This window comes from Spinacia oleracea, chromosome 3 (assembly GCF_020520425.1).
Source record: "Spinacia oleracea cultivar Varoflay chromosome 3, BTI_SOV_V1, whole genome shotgun sequence".
NCBI lineage: Eukaryota > Viridiplantae > Streptophyta > Magnoliopsida > Caryophyllales > Amaranthaceae > Spinacia > Spinacia oleracea.
Genome location: NC_079489.1, coordinates 152955637 through 152962572, shown reverse-complemented (window position 1 = coordinate 152962572; position 6936 = coordinate 152955637).

Sequence of the window (6936 nt, the reverse complement as noted above, 5' to 3'; positions counted from 1 at the left end):
TGGAATGACTCTAAGCAAGACTCAGTGCCCAAAAACACTTGATGAGCGTAGACGAATGAATGGGATTCCATATGCATCATTGATTGGTTCAATAATGTATGCTATGATATGTACACGCCCGGATGTTGCGTACGCACTCAGTGCTACGAGCAGATACCAGTCAGACCCAGGAGAGGCGCATTGGACTGCTGCCAAGAATATTCTGAAGTACCTGAAAAGGCACAAAGATGACTTCCTGGTCTATGGTGGAGATGATGAATTAATTGTTAAAGGCTATACGGACGCAAGTTTCCAAACCGACAAAGATGATTTCAGATCACAGTCTGGGTTTGTCTTCTGCCTCAACGGAGGAGCAGTAAGCTGGAAAAGTGCTAAGCAAAGCACCATTGCGGATTCTACAACTGAAGCGGAGTACATTGCTGCACATGAAGCAGCAAAGGAAGCTATATGGCTAAGGAAGTTCATAGGAGAACTTGGTGTAGTCCCCTCCATTAAAGGACCAATAGCCCTGTATTGTGATAATAACGGAGCTATTGCACAGGCAAAAGAGCCTAGACACCACCAGAGAGTCAAGCATGTACTTCGTAGATTTCACCTTCTACGAGAGTTCGTTGAAAGAAAAGAAGTCGAGATAAGCAAAATTGGAACTGATGACAACATATCAGATCCATTAACTAAACCTCTGCCGCAAGCGAAGCACAACTCGCACACTGCAGCTATGGGAATCAAGCATATTGGAGAATGGCTTTGATGTCTCTGTTTAATGTTTTAAAGTTTTAGAGTTTAAATCTTTGTAAAACATTATTGGTTAATCATTCACAATAAATGAAAGGAATTCATTTTTCCATTTAATTTGTGGTTTATTAAATGATGAGTCCCTTCAACTTGACGATATATTCAAGATAGACTGTCAGGACCAGTCCTGTGACTAAGAAATGTCTATCAAGTGAACTTGAATGTCAAAGGTTGAAAATGGTCCCTAGTCGGAGTTTTCTATAAAATTGGACGCATAGAAAACGTTAGACGATTAGAATGCAAGATGACTAGTAGTTCTGTTTCTTGAACTATGTGGACATGGCAATGTCATAATCATTTGCATAGATACTTACTTTGGGAAGACTAGTATCGGACAAGACCTATGAAACTTTACTGTAAGAGATGAAAGTCTGTCATAAGTAAATTTCATTAAATTATTAGACACTAAATCCTCAATACCTGAGTGATTTGAGATTACTTGTTTGAGAACTGGTTGCTTTGACGTTGACCAACCGTCGCACCGTAAAAGGAGGCTATAAAGGCAACGCTCAGGTAATCACCTATCAAACGAAGTCTAATCTCAAGATCGCAAGATTGGGATTGTCCTCCCATAAATCGGGATGAGATGCTTAAAAGTTGTACAAGGCCACTCGGAGAGCTAGAAACTGTGAAATGCATGGCCGTGCTCGGATGAATCATAGGCTATGATTATCTGTTTATTTGATCAGTTGAACTCTGAAACCGAGGAACACCTCTGGACATAATAAGGATGACAACTCTTACCTTATGTTCAAGAGCAAGCATCGAGCGACAAAGGAATTAGGAAATGCACACTTGTCCCTAAGGACAAGTGGGAGACTGAAGGAAATAATGCCCTTGGTCCAAGTATGCATTCTATGTTAAGTCTAATAAATGCGGTTCAGTATTAATTAACAAGTTAATAATTCAGTGAGATCAAGTGAGCTGAATGCCTAGCTAGAGGCCGCTTCAGTTCAAGTGGAATTAATGATATTAATCCACAGCTTACTCTTGACTGAACCCGTAGGGTCACACAAATAGTACGTAAACGGATCAAGTATTTAATGGCATTAAATACTCCATCTATGAATATTCGGAACCGACGGATCTTGGTTTCAGTGGGAGCTAAGATCGTCACAGGCAAGAAATGAATACTCCGGAAACGATGATATTGCCGGAAACGGAAATATGGATCGTATCGGAAATATGAATATTATCCAAGTCGTAGATGTTGCCGGAAACGGAAACATGGTACGTATCGGAAAATATTGTTGGAAATGGAAATATTACCAGAATCGGAAATATTGCCGGAAACGGAAATATTGTCAGAATCGGAAATATTACCGGAATCGGAAAATAATTCCGGAAACGGAAATATTAAATATTTGTTCGAAACGGAAATTAATTCCGGAATCGGAAATATTGAATATTGTTCGTATCGGAAATAGATTCCGGAAATGGAATTTTAATCGGAAGCGTATCGTACGAATTAGCATCGGACGAGGCCTGCCGGACGAAGGCCCAGCACGAAGCCAGGCCATCGCCCAGCAAGCACGCACGCCACAGCCCAGCGCGCACAAGGCCACGCATGCGTGGGCCGCGCTGCGTGGGCTGCTGCTCGCATGCATGGGCAGCCCTTGTGGCTGCCGTGTGTGTGTGAGTTTGAGCTCATGCGAGATTCCTGAATCTGCAAGAGTCAGTGTATGATTAAATGTCTATTCCTATTGGATAAATTGATTAAGTAGAATTCATGTAGAATTCTAATTCCAATTAATTCGCATCCTACTAGGATTACGATTCCTTTTCCATAACTCTATAAATAAAGACCTAGGGGTCATAATTTATACACAAGTTTCAAAGTATTCAAAAGTGAGTTTTTTGAGAGAAAATTCAAACACCCATCTTGCCCCAAAAGTGCCGAATTTTCTGAGTACCTTAAGGGCGATTCTAGTTGGTCAATCTTAAGGCGGATCCGGACGTGCTGTGGACTTTCTACGGAGGGACGACACTTGGAGTCCTAAAAAGACTTGTTCTTGTTCGGTTCGGGCGCAGCTAGGGAAGGCACGCAACAAAGAGTATGCATCTAAACTATGCTAAATGATTATGTGTAAATAATATGTTTCCTGGGTTAATGGTTGTTTCCGCATGATCTATGTAATGTCATATGTATCATAACCTAACACAAGGCCCAAGGCCCACGACCCTCGCCCGAGCCCGGCCCGGCCCGGCCCGGCGCGCGCGCGCCCGCGTGTGTTTTTTGACCACCCATGCCACTCACATGCTTTCTTAAACAAATGTTTCCCTCAAACCCCCAAATATAAACATTGAATATGGTTTGTGTTTTTCCCATGTGGGACTTTTCATATTCCCACATTTTCCCACTCATTTTCTTTTGTATTCTCACTAGGATTTCCAACACTATGAGTACTCCGTAGATATAGTGTTTCCAAAATAACTGAGTACTCAAAAATATTTTAATCGCTAGGACTACATAAAAAGGGAAATTGAATTTCATTCCAGCACATGACTCATATTAAAACTCATATGGTTTGCTCCGCGTACTCCAGCCAAGAATATATAAGCTAAAATCCAAAGTCTTGATAAATATGCCTAATTTAACCGGAATACCGCGCAATAAATATATTCCTCCCCAACACACATGGTGTATCGGCACATTGCACAATATAAGAATCAACAATATAAAATTCGCTTCTAAATTAGCTTTTAAATTGCTTTTAGGATAAACTGCTTACGAGAAACTTTTGTTTGAGACCGCCTCACAGGAAAGACAGCCTTGTTGGCAGCGTTGCTGGCAGCCTTGTGGTGCGCGCTGACGTAATGCTGACGTCATCATTTTCAATTTTTTTTTCAAAATTTTTTTTCCCAAATTTTTTTTCCAATTTTTTTTTCAAATTTATTTTTTCCGGCCTTAACTAATTGGACTTTTAGCTTAACTAATTGAACTTCTAGCTTAACTAATTGGATTTCAAACTTAACTAATTCAATATAAGGCTTAAAAATTATTTTCGACATTATTTTTCTTCGAAAAATTATATAAATACAAATAGTTAAGATATAAAGACAAATAGTTAAACTTATGAGTCGAATAGTTATTAATTTTAAACAAACTTATTATTAACTAAAACTCATAAAATCTTAACTAATTAGTTCGAATGCTTAACTAATTGGTTTCATTGTTTAACTAATTGGTTCAGCGCTTAACCAATTGGTTCTGTTGCATAATTAATTGATTTTGTTGCTTAACTGATTGATTTTCAGACTTAACTAATTAATTTCAGTGGCTAACTAATTAGTTCCAGTGCATAACTAACTGGTTCCGGTGTTTCACTAATTGGTTCCCATGCTTCACTAATTGATTCCCGTGCTTAACTAATTGGTTATATTACTTAACTAATTAGTTATATTACTTAACTAATTTGTTACGTTGCTTAAGTTGTTAGTTAAAAATCTATACTAAAACTCATAAAATCGTAACTAAACCCCACAAAATTGTAACTAAAACCTTGAATTGAAACTCAAAAATACGTAACTAAGACTCAAAGAACCTTGACTAAAACCAAAAAAATCGTAACTAAATCTTAAAAAATCTTAACTAAAACGAAAAAATCCCGAACTAATTATTTCAAACTAATACAAATTTAATTATAGCTAAAACGAAATTATTTTTAACTAAAACGAAAATAGTCTTAACTAAATATAACAAAAATGTAACTAAAATGAAATTATTCTTAACTAAAACCAATTTAATGCTGACTAATAAAAATAAATAAAATTGTTTACATTTACAATACAAATTTGGTAATTAAATAATCTTGCTATTTTTCCACCAAGCAACATGCAACGCTTCCTCTCCGCCGGCTGTGAAACACAACGGCTACCACCACCGCCAACGGCCACCACGCGAATAAACAATGTCAGCAGTAGAGTAGAGGAGCGAGAACAGATTATGGTTCTGCGGCCGTCGTTGATGAATTTGAGGGTGTTCGTCGATGGTGTCGATGGATCTACTGGAGGCAGCGAAGACCTCCACTATCACCGCCATCGAATAGTCCGCCTCCTCGTCCTTAATTAAAAAATTGAAAAAACCTTAATGAAAAGAGGAGAACACAAGAGAAATACAAAATTCAAAGATTTTTCATCGACCGGCGAGGTAAGACCACCTCCGATTCATTACCTCATTTCAACACGGAATCCGACAACTAGATCTGGCCTCCAACATCAACGGAATAACCGCCTTCGACTTGTTACTCAAATAGAGCGGCGGCGGCAATAAGGCCGAGAACTTCGTCGCACCTTCGATCTGCCATACCTACAACCGCTTTGAGCCTGATGTGATGAAGGATCAACACTTCCACCATCGCCACCGATCCTTTACCTTAGTTATGGAGGAGAGAGGAGCAAATCTGTGTTTAGGAGAGAGAGAGGAGCAAAACTGCGTTTAGGAGAGAGAGAGGAGGCAGAAAATTTAGGAGAGAGAAAGGAGAGAATTAGGTTTTGAAAAATGAAAATGAAATAAAAATAAATCATAAAATGATATATATATTTTACTTTTTTGACGCTGACGTCGGCCGCTTATGTTGCAGCTTATGTGGCACCTCATTTGACATCAAGACGGTCTTACAGGAAACACTACTACATTTCTTATCAGATGCAACGCCTAAAATCGTTGCATTAGGCATCAAAATCCGTCGCATTAGACCTAATGCGACGACAAATGACCCTTGCATCCGGTGGCGTTGCATTAGGCCTAATGCGACGATCAGTGACCTAATGCAACGGGAAATTAGTACCGTCGCATTAGATGTTGAGGACCTCCTTGGTTTCGGGTCGACTGGGTTGCTTTAGCAGCTTTCGGCTTAAGTGAGTTCAGGCTTTTGAGCTTAAGCGAAGCTTTCGGATTTGGGGTGTCGCATTAGTTCTTTACCTAATGTGACGGTTATTTTAGCTAATGCGACGGTTATTTTAGCTAATGCGACGGTTATTTTAGCTAATGCAACGGTTATTTTAGCTAATACGACGGATATCTACGATGGCTTAAAGAAATAATGTAACGCGTTTTAGCCTAATGCAACGCTAATTTATTGCCAAAATAAATATGTTGAACACCTAATGCAACGGGTTCATTTATTTATAATAATAATAATAATAATAATAATAATAATAATAATAATAATAATAATAATAATAATAATAATAATAATAATAATAATAATAATAATAATAATAATAATAATAATAATAATAATAATAATAATAATGCGACGCAATCTGGGTTGTCAGGCTTCATTCCGGGTCGGGTTGTGGCGGTTGCAGCACAGCGGAAGCAGGATAGTATGCGGCACGTTGTAGGGCTTTGGGTTACGGTTTCTTTCCTTTTTCCTTCTCTTCTTTTGGGGAATTAGAGAAAGGGGCTGTTTCTTTGCTGAAGCGGGTTCAGACGTACTCCAGGGCTCAGGACATTGGGGCACGGGCAGCTGCCCACATTTTCAGCAGGATCGGGTTCGCCATAGCTAGAGGAGTGGGGGCCCAGATTGTATCTCGGCTCCCCTCCAACTTCTTGTAGTTCACTTGATCTTTATAGCTTGTTAAGCTTGTAACGTTATGGTGTTTTCCTATAACAATAATAATAATAATAATAATAATAATAATAATAATAATAATAATAATAATAATAATAATAATAATAATAATAATAATAATAATAATAATAATAATAATAATAATAATAATAATAATAATAATAATAATAATAATAATAATAATAATAATTAGTTTTCTAAATTAAGAAAGGATGTCAATAATAAAAGATTTTCATTGACTTAAAGAGTAATATTACAATATCAGTGACCATAGGACACATGCATTACAAAATAGTTATTCACTAATTAATTTAGTGTTTTTAATGACAAAAATGCATAAAATTAAAATCCACGTAAACAAATTCAACATTACTAGAAATCACAAAATGACTCAAAAACAAACAAGAGCCTCCACCGTGTCATTGCTAGATCTACATTTCTTCTCCATTAGCTCACCATGCTCCTGCAAGTTTAAATCACGAATGTGCACAAGTTAGAGATGGTGCACTAGCTAAAACACAATAACCTTCATGTTTACTCAAATAAAAACATGAAATTTCAC